This window comes from Pocillopora verrucosa, chromosome 5 (assembly GCF_036669915.1).
Source record: "Pocillopora verrucosa isolate sample1 chromosome 5, ASM3666991v2, whole genome shotgun sequence".
Lineage (NCBI taxonomy): Eukaryota > Metazoa > Cnidaria > Anthozoa > Scleractinia > Pocilloporidae > Pocillopora > Pocillopora verrucosa.
Window position 1 is genome coordinate 13350262 of NC_089316.1, and position 20307 is coordinate 13370568.

Genomic DNA, 20307 nt, shown 5'->3' on the forward strand with positions numbered 1-20307 from the left:
CAACTGATTAATAATGGTAATAGGACCGAGTGGAGTCTAATTCGGCCTGTTATCATACGAGTGATCAACAAAATCGGATGACCGCAAAGCGGGAGTCCGATTCGTCAATCACGAGTATGATTACAGACAGAATTGGACGACACAAAGTCCTGTTACCAATTAATTATAACTATTACAATTTCCGAAAACAACAAACACATTTAGGACAAATATGTGCAGTAAAGACAATTTTTAAGTAAAAAAATTCTTCAACTTTTTTAGAATAAGTGGTCGTTGCTATGGTTATTGTAATCAATTTTGAGATTGATGAATTTGACTGAAAGGATTCAGTATGATTGGCTGCTTCAACTGTCCGATTATAGGTGTCTGATTACAGCCAACTGTCCGATTACAACTCTACATAATGATTTGTGAAAAATAAAGCAGCTACTGCACCAATCACATTTGAGGAAATTGTAATGGTTATGATCAATTGAGAATATAAATAACCGCCAACAAACTTCAAATTGGACCAATATCAAAAGAAGTTAAAAACTACGACGATAACGACACAAAAGCGCTAAAAGAGGAAAACAAAAGCTAAAAAAAAGGGAAAAAACTAGTCATCCTTGATAGCTGCATTTCCTGGCTGATCAGGCACAAATCTTTTTCTCCTTTTACATTGATAAGCAATCAGTAAGAATCTTGAAAATCCAGGCTCCTTGAAAAAAAGAGACAGAGCATTTAAGCACTTTGCTTAATCTCGCTCATGGAGTAAGTTTCACTATATATAATTAAATACGCCTGAATCGGGCAAAGGTGAATTTCCATTGTTATTCTGAGACAATTCACATATCTAAAAAATGATTCCAAAAAAAGGAATGAAGACGGACGTCTATCCCTTTAACATTGTACGAAAACCCAAATAGATAAAAGCAAAAGAATAACGAGAAGGTACCCGAGGGACACGAATACAGCTCAACTAATAAACGCCTACACCTGACTCAGCGCACGTCGATGGTTTGCTGTGTTTGTCACGATCACAGATGCTCTTCAATTTAGGATGTCCCGTTTCGTTGGTGAACCGACGATCGTATGCATCAGAGCAATACGATACTTGCCTCACACACTGGGCTCTCCATCGAGCAGGTTTCCAATTTGATTTTTCATCATGGAATAGGCTTCGGGCTGTTTTTTCCATTTCCCCTCCTCGCCGCTACAGGTAGGGCACGAGACGTTTTTACACACATTTACCCATGATAGAAATGGTATGTAACCTACGGCTAAGTTTTATTAATAACCATGGTCCCTTTTCCCCTCTTATTATGCGCCAATTGATTCGAAACTATAAATTCCCCTCCATCCTCCTGGAAATCCACGGGCATTTAATCATAGGCCGTGCCCGGGGAGTGGGGAATTTGAACCTTGCGCTGGTCTGGAACCAGAAAAGTACAAGTCTTTCCAGCGCAATACAAGTGGTGTCTTTAAATACAAATCTGCTTGAGGTAAATAGTTCACTTTCGTGAGCCAATGGCCCAGAAAAAAAGGTCTACTAGGCCAATGTTTAGAAAGGCGAGGTCGTTGAGTTCGCCTTTTAACCAAAAAAAAAAAAAATGGGTGGGGCATTTGAACACAATTTTGCTCCGTGGGGCAGGTACTTTGAACAAACCAATTCTCAAACGTTAAACTGCCCCGGAAGGAGGTGGGCATGTTGAACGCTCGATAACATTATTGGCCACTTTAAACTGAGAGCACATTTGAACTGTTTTTTTAACCTTTAAAATTGGTTTTAATTACTCATTTTACCATTTGCTATCATTAAAAGAAACAAACTTTATTAAATTGAATCAAATCCAAAGATGCAAATGTAAATTCATCAGTATAACCAAGGTTGTAAAATGGCAACGCTATAATACAAATGATTGTACAAAACTATTTTACAGAATCACTAAGATACCTTTGATTACCAGAAACAAATTTAGAACCAACCTAAACCGCATATACCAAAACAGGGAAGCCTTTCCTTCCCCTACCTCCTCCCCCCAAGGTTCTCTATCGGTGGGCTGTGTTGTTCCAATCTCGAGCTCAAAGTCCATTTCCGGCTGCCTTGGAAATAGGCCTACAAACCTGAACCTTGACAAATGGAATCTTCTCAAATTCATCTATTCTTTTCTTTTGCTTTCTGTACATGGACATGGTTTTCCTATACACATGATGGATGACCAAGACGGCTCTTTCATCGACAGAATAAATATAAGAAAGTATTTAGCTTTTTCTGTGATTTTTTTCTATCCCCCTCCCGCTCTGCCCCCCGGAGACGTGATATCGAAGTTTCATTAACATAATAGATTTAAACATACGCCATTGTAATCTTCGACGATGTTATTAAAACACTTGCCGTAAAACTACGATTCTAATTGGAAGATTATCCATGAAACCTCAGAGAAAACACCGGAAGAACGGGCTTTTATGACTGGAGAAATTGCGCTCGACCTATCAGAGATTTTGTTTTTTATTGTAACAACTGCTAGATCAAATTGATCAGATGGGTAGTACCACACTTATAAGCCAATCATTGAGCGATCGTGTAAAATCCATTAAAAGACTGGATCACTGTCAACACACCAATGCAAATTAAGGAAAGGACTGGTTTCAAAAAAGTATCGGTCACAAGTTCACGAAAACACTGTTGTCCAGAGCTGCAACAGGAATATTTTCTCAGAAGGCAATCTGGTATTCCTCCTTGTGATCTGGTGATTCTGCTGAAACGAAGCGAGCTGAGTTCTTTCACAATAGCAGCCTTCTCGGCCTCTAGGCTTCCCACGTGATGACGAAGTTCTTCGAGCTGAAAAAAAAATTGTTTTTTTCCATTAATTCTGTTTCGTTGGATTTACGTGCCTACTCTACTCGGGGGATGACTTTGTTGCCAGTCACTTTTTCGCTTTATTATTTAGATTCATGAGCCAGCAAGTAAACCATTTTAACCCTCTAAACGCCGAGAGTGACCAGCATATCCTTACAGTAATACTCCCGAATCATTCATTAAGAAGAATAAAGGAAATGATTACCAGTTAAGAAGCTTTGATTGTGTAATGAATTCTCCTTGTCAGTATCAAAAGAAATGTAAAGAGGAGAGGTTTGAGAATGTGGATACTAAAGGTTGGGTGTAAAGGTTAAGAAATCGATCTACACCAAGAATGTTTTTTGTAAATTACTTAATGAACCCTAGCGAGATTCAGAGGACAGATTGACTATGGCACCACTATGATCAAGGGCTAAAATATGTTTTTACACGCTTCTTGGTATGATTACATATTTAAAATGTTCCAAATCTACGAAACAGAGGGATTTCTTGTTTGCTTCTGGTCACCATTCGTTGGCCAGTTTCTATGACTCTGTTAACTTATTTTAGAACGAAATTCGCACGTATGTAAGTAAAATACCGCTTCCCTCCCAACTTAACATTGACGTCAACAAATGTCAGGAACCTTTAATGCAAGGAAAGCTTGTGAAGCTGTTGTAGCAAGGATTGGGGGAGGGGAAGTACGTTTTTGCATAAAAGTCCCGATCGTCCGGCTTTCTCAGGCTTTGCTGGGATTAAAAAAATTACAGTGTTTGGTTTATTCTGTGCGCATCGTGAAAATAATTACTTCTGATCATACCCTGTCTCTTAAAAATATAGCGATAACATAACAAACAATAAAGAAACATAAGAGGTAAATCATTTCTTACCTCATTAACAAGTCCATTTTCCTCTTTCTTCGGGCTCCCAATGTCGCAGCTGATCTGCTCATCGGCCCATTGCTTTGAGATCTGAAAGAAGGGGCAAATTAGGGAACTAAATTATAATAAAACTTTTAAACGTTTTTCTTCTTGTTTTCCCTTTTTTTTCACTTTTCTAAGACAATGTTTGACAAACAGGTGCTCATAGATCAATACAGAAAAGGAATTTACGTTTATCGTACCTGTAGGAGTGAGGTGGTGTCCCTTCTTTTGAATTCAGTATGGGTTGGCCATCATCCTTTGTCCCAGTCTTCGTACTATCAATACCTTCCAACCAGCTTTTGACTTTGCGAGGCGGAGAGGAAAAGCTATCATCATCACCAGAATAATCAGTGACAGCAGCTCTATTTTTTTCCATTTCAGTTCTACTGTGCCACGATTTACTTCTCAGTTTCACCGCAGTTTCATTCACTCGCTCCTTGTCCGGCGTATTTTCGGTCGATGAAAAGCTGTGTAGAGACATTGAGCTCGTGAGTTGATCACTTTCCTGCTTAAAGCTGACGTATTTCTTTTCTAGGGTCCTTTTTTCACGGTGACGTCTTTTAGTATCTTCTCTAACTCACGAATTTCTCTCCATAGCATTCTCTTGTTACTCTTCCACGGCTCGCTTCTCTCTCCTTGCTTCTCGAGATTATACTCTATCTCATTCTGGGCAATCTCCAAAACGGGACTTCAACAGTTTGTTTTCGCGACTTAAGGCATCGGTCTCTTCCTGGTAGCTAGACAGCTTAACTTTATCCGACGAGATTTGTCGTTGTGCTTCGTGGAGCTCTAGCAAAATATTGCTATGGTCGTCCTGTGCTTTAATGAGTGCTTTCTCGAGGTCATTTCTTTTGTCTTCCATGCATCGAATCATCGCTTGGTCGGCCTGTGCCGCTGCTCTCAAGGCTTTATTTTGTCTCTCCGATTCCTCGAGGCGTAACTGTATTATTTCATATTCTTGATCGGCAACGAATCTCTCTGTTTTGTTTCCTCTATCGTTGTTCTTCGCTCGACGTACAATCGATGTCTCGTCGCCAGCAGTTATTTCTTCCTCTAAAATCTTATTCCTGTTTTCCAGCTCCAAACATGTCTTCTGCAACTGAAGATTCTCATTTTGCAAATCCGTGATTTCGTTGTTATATTCCACCCGCAAGTTAACAATGTTTTTCTCGAGCGACTCAACTCTTTCTGCGAGAAATTCACTCTCACCGTTTTTTCTCTCGTACTCATTTCTGATCGAAGACATTCCATCGTCTAGACTATCAAACTTCTCCTTTAGATCAAAATATTTCCTCTCATAGTCTTTCAACAATTCAAGTTGTTGATGAAGCTCAAAGTTTTCGCACGCGACTGAGTCGAGTTCACTTCGCATGCATTCTAAAATCTGATTTTCCTCATCGCTCATTTCTTCATCTTGGGTAACAAGTGCCTCGTATTTCTTCAACACTTCGTCAGAAGCGATCTGAGCAATTGTTTCTTGGAGTTTTTCCCTAAATTTCAGCGGGATATCTTCCAAAGGCGTTCCTTCGTACGCTTTCTCCAGCTTGACTTTTAAAGCTTCCAAAGTATCTACCTCGCCTGTTCAACCTGTAACTTGAACTTGAGAGCTGTCTGCTCTATGGAGTTCAGGTACATCATGAAAGGATCGTCCGAATCTCCCTCTGCCGTATTACCAGTGCCTTTGCCATATAGTGCTCTCTCATACCTGTGGAGGTCCTCCCATGGACTGGACATAGCGTAAGTCTGAGATTTGTCAATTCCAGTTCCATTCGCCGGTGAATCTAATGTTGCCCACGTGACTGTGGTTTTCGGAGAAGAATCAAAAGTATAATCAGAGTCCTTCAACTGGATATCAGGCTGTTTGAGTTGAACGTGAGCTGGGGAAATTGACTTATTCGGGGACTCATCCGCAGAGCTTGAGTTGTGGCCAAAAATGGTGTCGAGTCCGAGAAATTGCACTTTTTTACCCGGTGTGGAGGCTTCTGACTCCCCTGTGTCGGGCACAGAGTGGTTATCTTCAAACTGCATCGTCTCATCGCTTGCCATCGTTGGCCCTTCGCTTGGGTGTGGAGGTCCATCCACAACCTGCATTGGTTCAACGCTTGCCAATGTTGATTCAACAATATCTGATGCTGTTCCGTTCGATAGATGCGATGGTTCAACACTCGTCGCTGTTAGCGACGCTTCATTATCTATTCCATTCATCTCTTCTTCATTCATACTACTGTTTTCATCGATTATCAGATGCTCCTCTTCACTAACCCCATTTGTAGTTCGTGAATCTACGTCTGCTCCATCAGTGTTCAGCCACGTCTTCGCTGCTGCCAATTCAGGAGGCATAAATCCCTTTTGAACAGCATCCAACATCAGCTCAAGAAATTGTTTATCCACACTTGTGTAAAGAGGTTCTGAAGTGGACCCGTCAGACTCCGGCAAAAGAGAGCCAAAAGGCTCCTCGCCATTCACTTCCAGAACATTGTCATTTTGATCCGCTGGAATAACTTGTATAGGGAAACTGTCTTTTTCTTTGGTGGTAACATCCTCTGAGGAGGACGTCAACGATATCCCCTCGATGGGAGTTGGTGACATGCTTTTAATAAACCGGGACTCGGGTAGTTTCTGAAATTAAACCAACATATTTCTGTTAAGAGCTGGTTTTCACAAAGCTTGTTATGTTCTGAAGTGAACTTCACCACAAAAAAAAAGAAAGAAACACGCACACGTTCTGGCTGAAAAAAATCGCTCAATTTTCCAGATAAAAGAGACTAAGCTGTTTACGTAGACTGAGAGCTTAAGAACAATATCACGTTAAAACAGTGGTAATTAATTTCTGATAAGTTAGTTAAAAGAATGTACGAAACAGTGAGCTACAACAATGAAGTTAGCAAGAGTTCTACAGTAGACTTGCGTACGATAAAGGTTTAAAAGCCTCGCATGTAAGCAAAATGCAATTACGCCCTTTCAATTTCAAACGGATAGTGAATTAAGTATATAGGACTACAGCTCTGATTATAATGGACTTTTCAATACGTTTTAATCTCCTCTCGGTAGCCGTAAGAGGTTTACACCCCAAATCTAATAAATCTTCTTCGACGGCTGTGTGGAACATTAAAGACTTTTCCAGCACACACAAAGAAGGAAATTAAGAAATTAAAACAATGATTTTGTCAAAATATTCTTATAATTATAAATGGTTTGAATGGACGACATTAATTTAATAAAGTTAAAAAATAACTTTATCAGTCTTTTAAAAAAGTGTTACAGTCGTCATGCCGTTTTATATTAAGAAAATACACTTCTGGAATCGGGATCCTAAATCAAAATGTCATAAAAATGGCTTCAAGCGAAAACGCCTCAGTTCACGACAATTAACGATTAAAACACGCGACTAGAACAGAAATTTTGCTACGGTGAAGCAAAATTTGGACAAGAAAAGTTACTTTGAAAGACAGAAAGAAAAATTAGGACATTACAATTTAGGTTAAGAAATAGGACCATAAAAGCAGTTGGTGCCTGTCTCAGAAGCACTGAGACAATTTTGGCGAATTATTTTTTTCGTATCCTTAAGCACTCGAAGAATTTTTAAAGAAATTTCTGAAAAAAAAAAGAGTTTAAAAACGCCCTACCTTCTGTAGTTTTGGAGTAGAAGCCAGATGGGTGACTGATTGAATACGCTCCTGTAAAGCCTTAATGAAATGGAAAGAGAAGATAAATCAAGAGTCACATCCGCATCGGATCAACTAAATTGAGCAAAACAATGAACATATACGCATTGAACTCACTGTTATATTGATTTGAAAATTACTTCTGTTGTCAAGTAACATATAGTTCCCGCTGATATAGGGTTACGACTGCTCTGTGTCATGAAATTTTTCACGGTGCGTTCATTGTTGAAGTAACGAGAATTGAGTAGATATTTACTGAAGTCATACAAAGTTTACCGTAAAGCTCCTGGGGGACCAAGAAGCTCATGTTCCAAAGTTTTCTAGAAGAAGCAGGAATTTTACGATCTTCAGCCCGAAATTTTTTTTTTCCAATCGCGTGCTTTTCATAAGCGATGTGAAATGTGAAGGCGAATATCTCGACAAAATTGAAAATCTTAATATAGGTAGTGAACCGAATAAAGCCCCAACACTGTCGGTGAACAAATATGTTCAAAACTGATATCTATGCACGTGAAAGTAATCTCATTTTCTCAATATAGACAATAAGTTTGTCTCTAGTGTAACTCTCACACTGAGATCGTGCTAAATCACGAGAGCTACTAGTATATTCTGGAAAACTAATTCCACGAAGTGATTTTTGCATAAAAATGCAGCTAAATACGTTTCGTATTATGCTTGTTTAAGACAAGAAGGCTTCGTATAGGCCCTATCCATCCATGCAAGTATCCCTCACCTGATTTAAGACAAATTACAAGTTGGTAGATGAATAGAATCGCTTCACTGTGATTGACATTTCTTTCTAGAAAGAACGAAACACTCCAGAAGTGCATCAGAGCAACGACACAAACATCACAGGTAGTGAAGAATGGACGGCTTAAAATTCAATGGAAACGACTTTAATAATCAAGCGTCACGGATGCTGAACAGAGAAACGCATTTGTTTCGAGAGCTCCATTACCATTATGACTACACTGCACACTGACGGCAAAAAACGTGACTTACTAAGCGAAACAATTCTTCTAACAATTTTTAAAGAAATTACTGGACGGATTTTCTTCCAAACATCCTTCAAAAAGCTACGTGCAAACATTTCGTCCACTAATGAATTAAAACAGCTTGAAGTATTCATAAAAAAAGGTACAGAATTGCAACGCTGTTTTGCATATGACTTCTTGAAAGACCTGTGCCCTGAGGGAGTGGTCTATTTTGAGAAGCAATGATAGCGGACACAACGTGACCAAAGAAATACTCACACATGACAATACCTCAAAACCACAGAGTGGGTAAGTACTCTTGTTCATATACTCAAATATCCTTTAGAGCAGAATCTTTTCAAAGCATTTTTACATGGAAACTATTTGAGAACATAACTGGTTTTTAGTCCTAGATCTTCATCACTAAAGATTTTAGTGCAAAAGAGCCCAAATATTTAGCTGGCCTAAAAGTTTGCCGCTCATTTGTGTTAATAATTCGTAGCCTCTGACCACAGTCTAACGACAGAGGCCTACTGGAGCTTAACAAGGCGTAAGTTATTGTTTCGGCGCCTAAAATAAACTGTTATCATCTTCAACAAAAGCTTATACCTAAACTTGTATCTACAGAAGAGATTTAGCAACAACGAAATGTTTCCTTCTTAATCTTAGCGGCCAATTTTAAATAAAACGTCTCTTATCGGAAAGTATTTCAATAACCGAACACTCTTACACAAGTAATTATCTTATTCTACTCAGCCGGCCCACATTTCCGTAATTGTTTCTCTCCTCAAAAATGCCAAGAATTGGCCACAATATATAAGTATCATTACAAAGCATGACCAGAGGCTCTCAGGACAAACGACGAAACTAGCGGTTTCAACAAAAGCCAGTTACTGTCGGTCTGTCGCTGACCGTAAGACCTCTTACCGCCGTATGTTTCGCCAGCAAGCTGGCTCTCGTGTTTAATTTGGGTTTCGCCTTACGGCCCCCTAACCCTTTACACCTTACATCAGCATGCATATTCTCCATACTGTTTCTTATACATTTCCAGAGGTGCTGACAAAGAGAACTTGTGTTACAATCAACAGCTTTTTTCAGTTGATGATCATTTCCTTTATTCTAATGACCTTGATGTGTGATTTAGGGGTGACATTGTGAGGAGAAATTAGATGCTAGTGACTCTTAGGGGTTGAAGGGTTATCCGGGCACAGTTGTCTATTGTACCAAAATTTAACTAAGGCGCTACCTAAAGCAAGAAGACATTTGACACACTTCAACGGTCACTACCAACTGCAATCGTGACCAACTAATTACAAATTAAGCCCACAAACAAAAAAACAGATTAACAGCTTGAAATGTAAATGGTAAAGGATTCAAACATAATACGGGAACCAGCAGGCACTCAGCTTAGCCAAGCCCATTTACTTCAGACTTTGCTCTCTACGCACGTGTATCTAACTGTTATTATATCTTCCAGTTAGTGCGTGCGCTATGATTGGTCAATTTGGCAGGCCTTATTTCATTGTACTCAGTGCTAACTTTAAAACTTTGTTTGAATTGAAATCTCCCCCTTCTATTTGAACCCAGTTCTCTCGGTCTGTACTGCTACGGAACCTTGTTTTTCGACTCAGATTTATAGCTCGCGCAAACTCTGAGCGGAAAAAACTCGGTCCTCAACTTATAGAGGGGAACTCGAACTTCGTTAGTAAGAGTTATTTCATAGAGTGTCTTGGACGCAGACAACAGCGGAAACCAAAAAGCTACACAATGAAATAAATAAAAATTTACTTAACCCGATTAAGTTTGAGAAAACTTGAAAAAAGTCCGTCCACTTTTTTCGACGCAACCTCAGTGAATTCTGTATATCAATCACAAGTAACCCTGAGAAAACATTTTCCCTTAAGTCACATCAAACTATCTTGAACTATATACCCTTAAAATTGTTAATCATTATTCCCTGCAGCACTTAACAATGCACCAACGTTTGGAAGCCTTCGAGGGTTGACTGGCTGAACTTCTCGATTCAGTTTGTTAAAAAGACTGAGACATTAGGAGCACCTTGATTAGTCAAAAACCTATCGTTTGTTGCAGCGCATAACCAATTGAAATACTGAAACAAGCTTATTTTATAACAATAAAACGCACTTTTTATCGATTTACCGGCACATTAACCCACTTGGAATGTTGTGAGGACACGAAAAGTTTGCAAACCACTTACCTCGCTCGTGACTTACAAACTTTCTCTCGAGTTCTCCAAACATCCCGCGTGGGTTATTACGCCAGTACCCTGAGAGAAAGTGCGGTCTACTGCATATTATATATAATAAATATTCTTTCCGGCTTTGAAGACATGCCAAGTTTCCAGATGTAAAATACATTTATTATGAAACAACTCACATGAATTGCTGCATGAGACTTTGTATGCTGATCAACAAGATTCCTCAGTGATGTGGGAGACACTAAACATGAAAGACGCAAAATAAACAATAACTATGTACACCACTTGAAGAGCTACATTATAAAATGGGACTTTCGTCAATGTCCAAATTTCAGTGCGAAATTCTTTCAACGACTGGCTCTGCAAAGCTGGTTTACTGGCTTAGAAGATACTGCACTCAACTACCATCAACTTAGAGCGCTTTTCGATTGAGAGCCGTAAAACCAAAACCAAAGTAACCACAATGTCCAATCAGAAGGAAGCAAAATAAGAAAAACTGCCTAAAGCGCGGGAAAACGCAGGCGACCAGGTCGTGATTGGTTTTAGTTTTGCATCTGATTGGTTGGGAGAGTGGCGCGAGTTTTCTGAACCAATCACAGAGCGAAATACGGAAAAATTTATCTAATCCCGGATTACTTTAACACTCAATCGAAAATTTCTCTAACACAACAAATGACCAAGCTAGAATTAAAGCACTCGACTGACCCACAACTCCTCTAGGATGACCTCCTCAAAGGTTTTCAAAACGACAGTAAGAGTCACCGACTGACAGTCCATCTCAGAATTTCTCTCAACCTCACAATCAGACGATGCAATCAATTTTTACTCTAGTAAGTTAAAAATAGAGTAGTATAATATAGTTATTATATCGTATTATACATATATATAAACAATAAAAGTTACACTTACAAGAAGAGTCCATCGGCGAGGTCTTGTTATGTGGAAATTTGCTCGGGGAATAGTTGAACGAACCGTCTCCATTTAGGTGATTCCTCTGTTTGGATGGAGAAGGTTCTGTTTTTACTCCTCCCTTAATTGGTTCTTCGCCTTTCAGGGCACAAATCTACATAAGAATTTAAGATGATCAAAACATTTCAGTCGGTAACAGGTATGTGAGGACACTCTCTTTCCATGCGAAGAAGAAAAATACAACAGTGATGCAAGACATTTTCGAAAATGACGCCAGATGGTACTCGAGGGGCAAACCTCTCTCAGTAGTTTAGAATAGAAATCTCTTCATCATTTAAAAATTGCAAACGATTTTAGGTTGTTTCATCAAGACTTGAGAATTTTTAAGCCTCTTTTAAGTAGTATTAACGAGATCGGCATAGAGCGCACGTATTGTTACCTTTGTGGGGGAGGGGAAGGTGTGCATGAACAGGAAATAACGTAACTGGAGAGTAATAGCCTGCCGATGCGTGGGACGAATCCGTTAGGGGGGAGCTTACGATTACGCAATCGGTTACTAGAAAAGACAAACAACGATAGCTATTACAGACAGCTCGTCGTTGCTTAACCATTTTCTAAATTGATATGTGATAAGCGTCCTGCGGTCTGCTAGGATCGCTTCAAAACTGTGCTGTGTGGAGATAAAATGAAGTCTACGGAGGGTAAATTTTGAAGCCGTTTGAGCAGTAGCGTGGAACATAGAAACAATACTAAGTATTTCCTTATTGTGTATGGCTGCTTTTTCCTTTCTGCCTCCCATATCCTGTAATTTGCGGTTTTCCCGCGATATGGAAGCAAATTTATGGCATGAATTGTCCCACGCATATTGTCTATTAAAATTGGTCAAATAACTGCATGAACTTGATGTTATCGATAGTGCCAGTACAGTGACAGCCAATGACAGCTCAAAGAAAGCCGCTTTCATTTAAATCGGGTCAGTCATTCGGATTAAGAGAAGTGTCATTCAATATCTAATTTCCTTATAGCACACCTAGAAAGCATAAGTTTCTTTCAGTTTAGTCTCACGTCAGGCCTCAATATCAACTGAGTAGCCCGTTGACTGGTTGATACGCCGTTGATTAAAATAAAGAAGCAGGGTTTTAATTATAGCTTTTTCCATAAGCAGCCGCCGATGGTGTTAAAGGCAGCTGTGCCTTACAAAAGAGGTCGTAAGGCGGAATCCCAACACAAAGCCTGCTCGCAAGCTAAACTGACAGTGGTGAGAGATCTCATAGGCGGCGGTACACGGACGCTTACCAGTTTTTGATGAAACACCTAATTAGAAGTACAGTCAACTCTCTCGTTAGCGAAACCCCTCAGGAATTGGAAAAAGTGTCCTTTAGTAGAGCCGTCTGCGTACGGGTATTATTCCCATTAGCGGACACCAAAGAAAATTAAGGTGGTGTCCGCTTACGGGAGAGTGTTATGTCAGACTCTTGCAAATGCCAAACGGAGAGCTTGCTTCCCCACAGACAAAGAAAGATGCCACAAAACCGATCCCCACTATTCTGTTACCCTGTCAAAGGTAGATCTGTCCGCTTACGTAAGTGTCAGTTAGCGTAGAGATGACTGTAGAAGTCTTCAGGCCTTTTAGCGTTGAATCGCAGTGTTCAGTATTTCCCATTTATAAAAAACGACTTGTGAAAGGATAACCATTGAAAAATAAAGCAAAAACGGCAACAAATATTACGTATATCAAGCGCCCCAAAGTTGGCGTAGAAAAATCGAAATCAAATTCGAATATATAGAACAGTTGCGGTGAATTTACCGTTAAAAGGTGAGTTACATAGGAAAGTAGGATTTAAGTATCTAACACAACAAACCGTACGCTAGTCATTGACCCACTCACATCAGCCAACAAGATGCGTGAATTTCCTACCGTGCGAAAAACTTTAAATGTTCATAAACGATCTATTCAGTTGCCTGTATTTCCACAGCGTACTATTCAACTCCCTCTCAAAATCAACGATATAATGTATTCAGGAGTTTTTTTTTTCTTTTTTTTTTCGGGGGGGAGGGGTGTAAAGGGCTTACTCGCGGTTGTGCGCTTAATCGAATCAATACCTAACAGTGATTTTACTTCTAACTAACCTTTCGTCTTAGTACAGCCATGTAAATGATAACTGCATATTCATCAAACGTGTTTGCATCCAAAATTCCTGATGAGCTATCAAATTGAATGCAAAGAAAAGTACTATTTATTATACTGCTGCCAGCAGTAACTGACTTCCCTAACAAAAGGAACATTAACTACAGACAAAGATAGAAACAGACAAACAAGCAGACAGGTAGAGAGCCACACAAACAGATTGAAAAGCACAGACAGTGTAAATACGGACAGAAAAAAAGACAGACAAACACACAGACAAGCAGACAGGCAAACATAAAGAGAAAAAGACAGACAGAAGGACAGAACATCAAGCAGACAAGTGAGAGAAAGATAGACAAACAGGCAGATAGACAGACAGATAGATAGACAGAAAAACAGGCAGACAGACAGACAGACATACAGATGGACAGAAAGGCAGACACACAGACAGAAAGGTAAAGAAAAAAACAAAAACTATCATAAAATAACAAGTAAATCAACCTTTATGTCTGAAAACTCCTGTTACCTGAGGATTTTGCAAGGAATTCCAAGGCAGTCCTCAGCAGTTTCCAAAACAGTAACAAACGCATCTTTGTTTATCACCTTTAGAATCAAACAATGATTAAATTTTGGTCAAATACAAAAATCAACAAAAAAACAGCGACTAAACAGAAAGTACATTTCATCCATTATGACACCAACCACATGAAATCAATAAATAATTATTCAATACATATTGCTGACCTGTAAATCACTTATATTGATTCCATCAACTGGACAGTACTTGGTAATTAGCTTGGTGAGCAGAAAACCATCCTGAAGACTGTAAACAAGGAAAAAATCAAATTAAATTATAGCCACCATATTTTAAAATGATACAGTGGAACCTCTCTTCAGAGACATCTCCATCACATGAACACAAATTTTGGTCCTCACAACAAAATAGGCAGTTGATTACTTACAAATCTAAAAATGGTCCTCTGGGGTCAATTGCACTGTTTGGTATTTCAGTGCAACACCATTCCAGAAGAAACCTCTTTCCTAGATTCACTGTTCGCTGATAAGCAGCACGATCTATTAAGTAAAGAAACAACAATTCCATATGGAGACAGATATTACATCAGTCTAAAACACTACAAAATACAATAATTACTGGCTATATTTACAACACAATATGTTTTCCTTTTCAATGAGAGTATAAACACAGAAGGATTAAAGTACAGTCACAGTTAGCCTACAAACAAGGCCTCATTTTGATCTACTTGGCACAAGCCTTTGACTGGCTGGGTCAAGCAGTGACCCCTGGCAAACCTCTCTCCTTCTCATCTCAAATCTTAACTCTTTAACTCCTATGAGACAAGACAGAATTTCTCCTCACAATATCAACCAGATAACTGATGAGAATAAAGAAAAATATCAATTTGGGGCTAATTGGTTGATCCAATTCTAAATTCTCTGAACTAACAATATAAGAATTGTAGAGTTGACAGTTAGGAGAATTACAATTTTTATCTCAGAGTTAAAGAGTTAAAGCAGGGGAGGAGGGAAGGAAACACACAGTGAGTATAGACTAATTAGGGGTATCTTGGTACAAACTTATTTTCAAGGACACTCAACAATTTAATTCCGACTAGTGGATAACTATTCAGCTGTGGTTAGCACACCCTTTCACTGCCAAGAGTGACCAGAGAGGAATTCCTCTTCACATCATTTTTCTGGCAGAAAGGCGACAAGAACAAAGAAACAATAATATCAACTGAGGGATATTGTTTGATTTGACACCAAATTCTTGGAGCAACAATCATAATAAGTACAAGAAGACAAAACAGGGAATTTGAATCAATTTCCAAGTATACTCCATGTTGCATCTTTCAGTAGCTGTACATTGTCCTGCTATGCAAACTTTTAATTTTTGACAATCAAACAGAGGTCTTCCCCAAAAGAAGACATAAGTCCAATGTTAATAAATTTCATAATTATGCAGAAGCCTGTGGGCATGCCCTCATTACTAGGGCTTTGGCACAAGCATTACTTTGCCCTAAGGAAAGCATGAGGCCTTTAAAGCAACTTGCAAGGTCTTCCAGGAGTCTAGAAGACTTAAGTTGCAGAACCCTAGCAAACCTCTCCTGACTTGTCTCAAATTCTTACTTCAACAGAGAAATGCATGTCCAAGGGCCATCTCCTAGGCTCATTTTACAGCTCAAATGACCATGCACAGGGTAATTGAACCACCCCTTGATTGAGTGATATCCAGATGAGTTGATTTGTGACGAAGGCACTAGCAGAATGTGCCAAATGTCATGTCAGCGACGACCATTTTGAATTTTGGCAATTGCGTGGAACCTGCTTGGGAACTGGGTTGACGGAATCAACTAAATACTTTGCGTGGGATCTGGGGTTACCAGAAATAACTGTATACACTGAACTTGTGATAAAGAGAACCACACGGTTTATCTAACGAACATGAAATGTGTTGATCATAACAACCAGACTTGAGAAGACAGCATTGCTTAAGTTGTTAGACTTGTACCTTTTTAGCTTTATTTATGAAATTAAGACTGAAGAATTTACTCATCAACTTACAAATCAACTCATCTGGATATCACTCAACCAAGGGGTGGACTCGACTTGATGGGGTCGAACTCAAAAAGTGTGGGGGTGAACATGGTATGAGGTAGGGGCAAACTTGATAGGGGGGGAAAGCGGTGGATACTGCACAGGGCTCCAAGTTCATTTTTTCAAAAAGTTGCCTTTCAGTGACTTTCAATTGAAAAAATATTTGCCATAAAAAATTTTTACTCACCCCAAAAACCCTCCCCCCCCCCCCCCCCCCACTTTTACTCCCAAATATTTTTTTAAATCTCACTTTTTTTAATGGATCTGTTGGTCACCAACTGGCAACTTTTTTCAAAATTTTAGTGGCCAAATATAATTTTCACTTGCCATTGCAACCAAAATGGTCACAGCTTGGAGCCCTGCTGCATGTCTCCATAGAAGGGCTGGGTTAGAAAAATTTAATTAATATTATTATAAGATAATAATTGTTATTTATAATTTTATCTCTGTACACAATGTATGTTACTCACTGGCACTGTGTATTTCAAAATGCAAGATAATAAGCCACAAAATGTCCAAGATAGATTTGAGTTTCCCACTTGCAATATCTGAATTCAAAATGATGGAGGAAAATATGATGAGCTACAACAACCATAATTTAACCTCAGCTGACTACAACAAAACAGCCTATTACAATCAGAAAAAAGGACATTCATCAAAGGTGATACCATTTTGAATTGTTTTAGTGAAAAATTAACTTCATCACCTTCCACTTGACAGCAGATGACAATTCCTTTGACCTTCATGTAATCTATCACAAGCTGCACTGTTTGGTGTGACTGTGGCAATTCCCTGGCCTGTATCTGTGTTTTAGAGAATGTGTGATATCAGTGGTGTAAATATGGTTAAAAAAAGATCTTCAATGAAAGTAATAAACTGCAAATGAAAATTAAGATCTCAAAAAGGTTACTTTGCAAGAGGAGGTTATCACTCTCTTTGATCAAAGATGAGTTGAAAATTATAGTGTAACCTGTTGGCCTTGATTAAGTTCATATCCTGTGGTTGACTTGATCAACTGACTCAGTATGACACCATCCTTTAAGTCATCTGCTAGGTCAGTAACTCTTCTGTTATCACCAACATCAGCTAAACAGCAATTCACCCAGGCCTTATATACCTACAAGAGAGTCATAAATTATGATATTTTAATGTCACTGTTAGTACATATAAATCCACACAGAAGCTCAGCTAAGTGTCTTTAAAGTGAAATTGTTTAACCCTTTGACTTCCTAGACTGACCAGCATCTACCTACAGTAATTTCTCCCTACAATATCATCCCTGAAAAAAACATTTGTGTACTGAGAATAAAGAAAATATGACACAAACTGATGAAGCTCTTGATTGTTAAACAACTTCTCCTTGTGAGCACCCGAGGAAATGCATAGAGGACAGTATAGAGAATATGGATATTGATGTTAAGGGTGTAAAGGATCAAAATGGTTGTATTGAGGGTGGGAGGTCATAATAGAGATTAAGGATGAAAGAACAAGCTCAGAGTCTAAGTTGCTAGACTCTAATAAGGGTTTGAGGTTAATGCTCTCCTAAATTACTAAAAACAATGCAGTCGGTATTTCTACACCTTCCCTCCCCTTCCCTCACCTTAACGAGAGTCTTTACGACACCTGAAAATTTTTGTGAGTTGTTTTAATTAATAGAAATTTGAGTATTTATAGACACGTTGAATGTTTTTACTTAGCTCTGCAAGAAATCAGTGGAAGTGTTTTGACAACACCAGATTGTAAGAAAATAAAATTTATAACTTCAATATTGTTCATTTTACAGAGTTCATAAATAGGCGCCAATAAAAGTAGTGCGGATACTACTTGTAATCCTAAATATAAATAGGGTGTATGTTAATACGTTAATTCTGCATTGCTTCTTCTGTAATTTATTTAATTTTAAGCTTAACGTCCGTATCTGATGAATTGTTTTTATCTGAGGCCGGGGGTGTAATTGTAATAGTTGCCTTGCTATTCATATTTTTCATACATTCAGCAATGTTAATCCTTTCTCGGATCAGAACAGCATGTTTCCTTAAAAGGCAGAACGATTTTGAAAATGTCACTATTTCGCCTGAGTTTCACATGACGCCAGCTTATCAATTTCAACCGGATTAATCGAACCTTCTTGAAGGGGTTATATAGCTATATGATGCCAAATAATTAAATTCTTCTCTTCGTAAGATGTGTTTCACCACGGAAACTAATACTTAATTGTTAACTCTTAATGCTAGATCGCTAGATCGCTCCCGGCAATATGGAAATAATTTTTTCGCATTATGCTGTCTTGTATACAACCATTGCGCGCAAGAAGACAATGTAGCGTTCTTACTTATCTAGAAATAATTCGAATGTTTTTATAGCTCAATAATATCACGATAACCATTTTGACATACCTCAACTGGCGATCCAGATAACTTCCGATGTAATGCCATTACATCTCGTAATTGAAAAGGCGCGATGTTCTCAACGGTTTGATTCTCAAGTCATCAACACCAAAATGCGACCAGCGAAATTTACGATCGGACGCCAAATACAGCCAGTTGTTGTGGTGCAGCTATCACAATTATCAAACGTCAGCCCTTGGACGTAATACGATCTATGCTCAGTCGAGTGGAAGAAATTCTGGCATAACTTTCAAACGAAAGTTTTGAAAAATTCAAATGAGTTTGTTCAAGGTCCGTAAGAGCTCCCGCCTCGCTCGATTGAACAAAGCTGTCAATAAATACCGCATAAAACAAAGGATCATGTAACCGAAGAACAAAAACAGGAAATTAGGAAAATAATCACCAGCTGCTGGTAGTTGAGTAAGAGTTCAAAAGGTGTTCAACCCACACAACTGGCAGCTTTCATGAAGTCTTTAAAGATGTGGAGCGAATAAAATCCTGAATGGCGCGTTGTATTATATTGCGTGACAATTAGTCACGCAATCATACTATGGAAGATTTCTTAGTTGTTTGTTGTTTGAATTCTTTCAACTTTCAAAAACGATAGACATGAAGCAAAGTAGTTGCACAAACTAGGCAAAGATTTTTGAAAAAGAAAAAAATACTCACAACAGCAAAGATATTAAAACAACCACAGGAGTATAACGCATAAAGCGCAGCAGCGGAGCTTACTCATACGTAAGGAAATAAGTTTGAACCAACACCAACTTGTGCGACCGATGGATGGGACGCAAGACAAAAAGCTGGTGAACTATGGCCACTTTTAGAGCGTTATCTGTATGCTCTTGTAATCATGGAAATGGTGGACTAGTCCAGTTTGTCGCATAAACAAACGCTACAGGTTATTCAGCTTAAAATTTGATAAAGTCAAGCGTGGCATTTGAAAAGAGACCGCAAGAATCTGCTTCTGATGCCTAGTTTACAGGAAACTCTTTTCAGAACTGTGGTGCTGCTTGAATTGAAGTAACTACCACGCACGCTGTGAACGAGAAGAAAAGATTGTAAATCACGAGCCGAAGGCGTAGGATTTACAACTGATTTTTCTTGTGTTCTCCAAACACCCAAGCGGGTTTTTATGCTTGTAAACCGATAGAAAATGCTTAATGATCTATCAGAATACAGATTCACAGCTAATATCAGATACTTTTTTTTTTCTTCGGTCTGTCCTTGTTGTTTGTCATGATACAGATGCACAAAATGTTTGCAAGACTACTCCGGACTAAATGAATGAAGGGCTAGACGTCAAACGCAGGTTGTGCCCTGCTGACGAACAAGAGAACTGAGGAAGAAGAAGAAAAAGAGCACATGAGGAAAAAACTAAAACGATATGATAACTAAGAGGGCCTTTGAATGACCTAAACTAAGTTTTTTCTACTGGAACTTTTATACACGTTTTTTCAAACATCCTATGGAAATATCCGTTCCATACCCCAACGCATGAAATCTCTACTGATTAGGATAATCCACTAACCAGTGCCCCTTTCGGCCGAAAGGAACGAAGCTCCTCGGTCATCGTCTCACTTTTTGACATTTTTGGGTATTCTGTTGATTTTTTCAGAGTCTGGTACAATTACAGTGACATCATAGTTATTGTGTGACTGGTGGA

At 38.8% G+C, this 20307-nt stretch overlaps 1 non-coding gene across 1 annotated transcript; it reads right to left on the reverse strand.

The window, feature by feature from the left end:
- Nucleotides 1–2497: 2497 nt before the first annotated feature.
- LOC131784462 (interaptin) lies at nucleotides 2498–19440 on the reverse strand. The gene is made up of 14 exons (XR_010717502.1): nucleotides 18651–19440; nucleotides 17225–17371; nucleotides 16961–17057; nucleotides 16725–16802; nucleotides 14601–14712; nucleotides 14383–14461; nucleotides 14165–14241; nucleotides 13641–13716; nucleotides 11511–11664; nucleotides 10781–10842; nucleotides 7371–7430; nucleotides 3945–6363; nucleotides 3712–3792; nucleotides 2498–2824 (listed from the first exon to the last, which is right to left on the reverse strand). It is a non-coding gene; the product is annotated as an interaptin (transcript).
- Nucleotides 19441–20307: the final 867 nt, after the last annotated feature.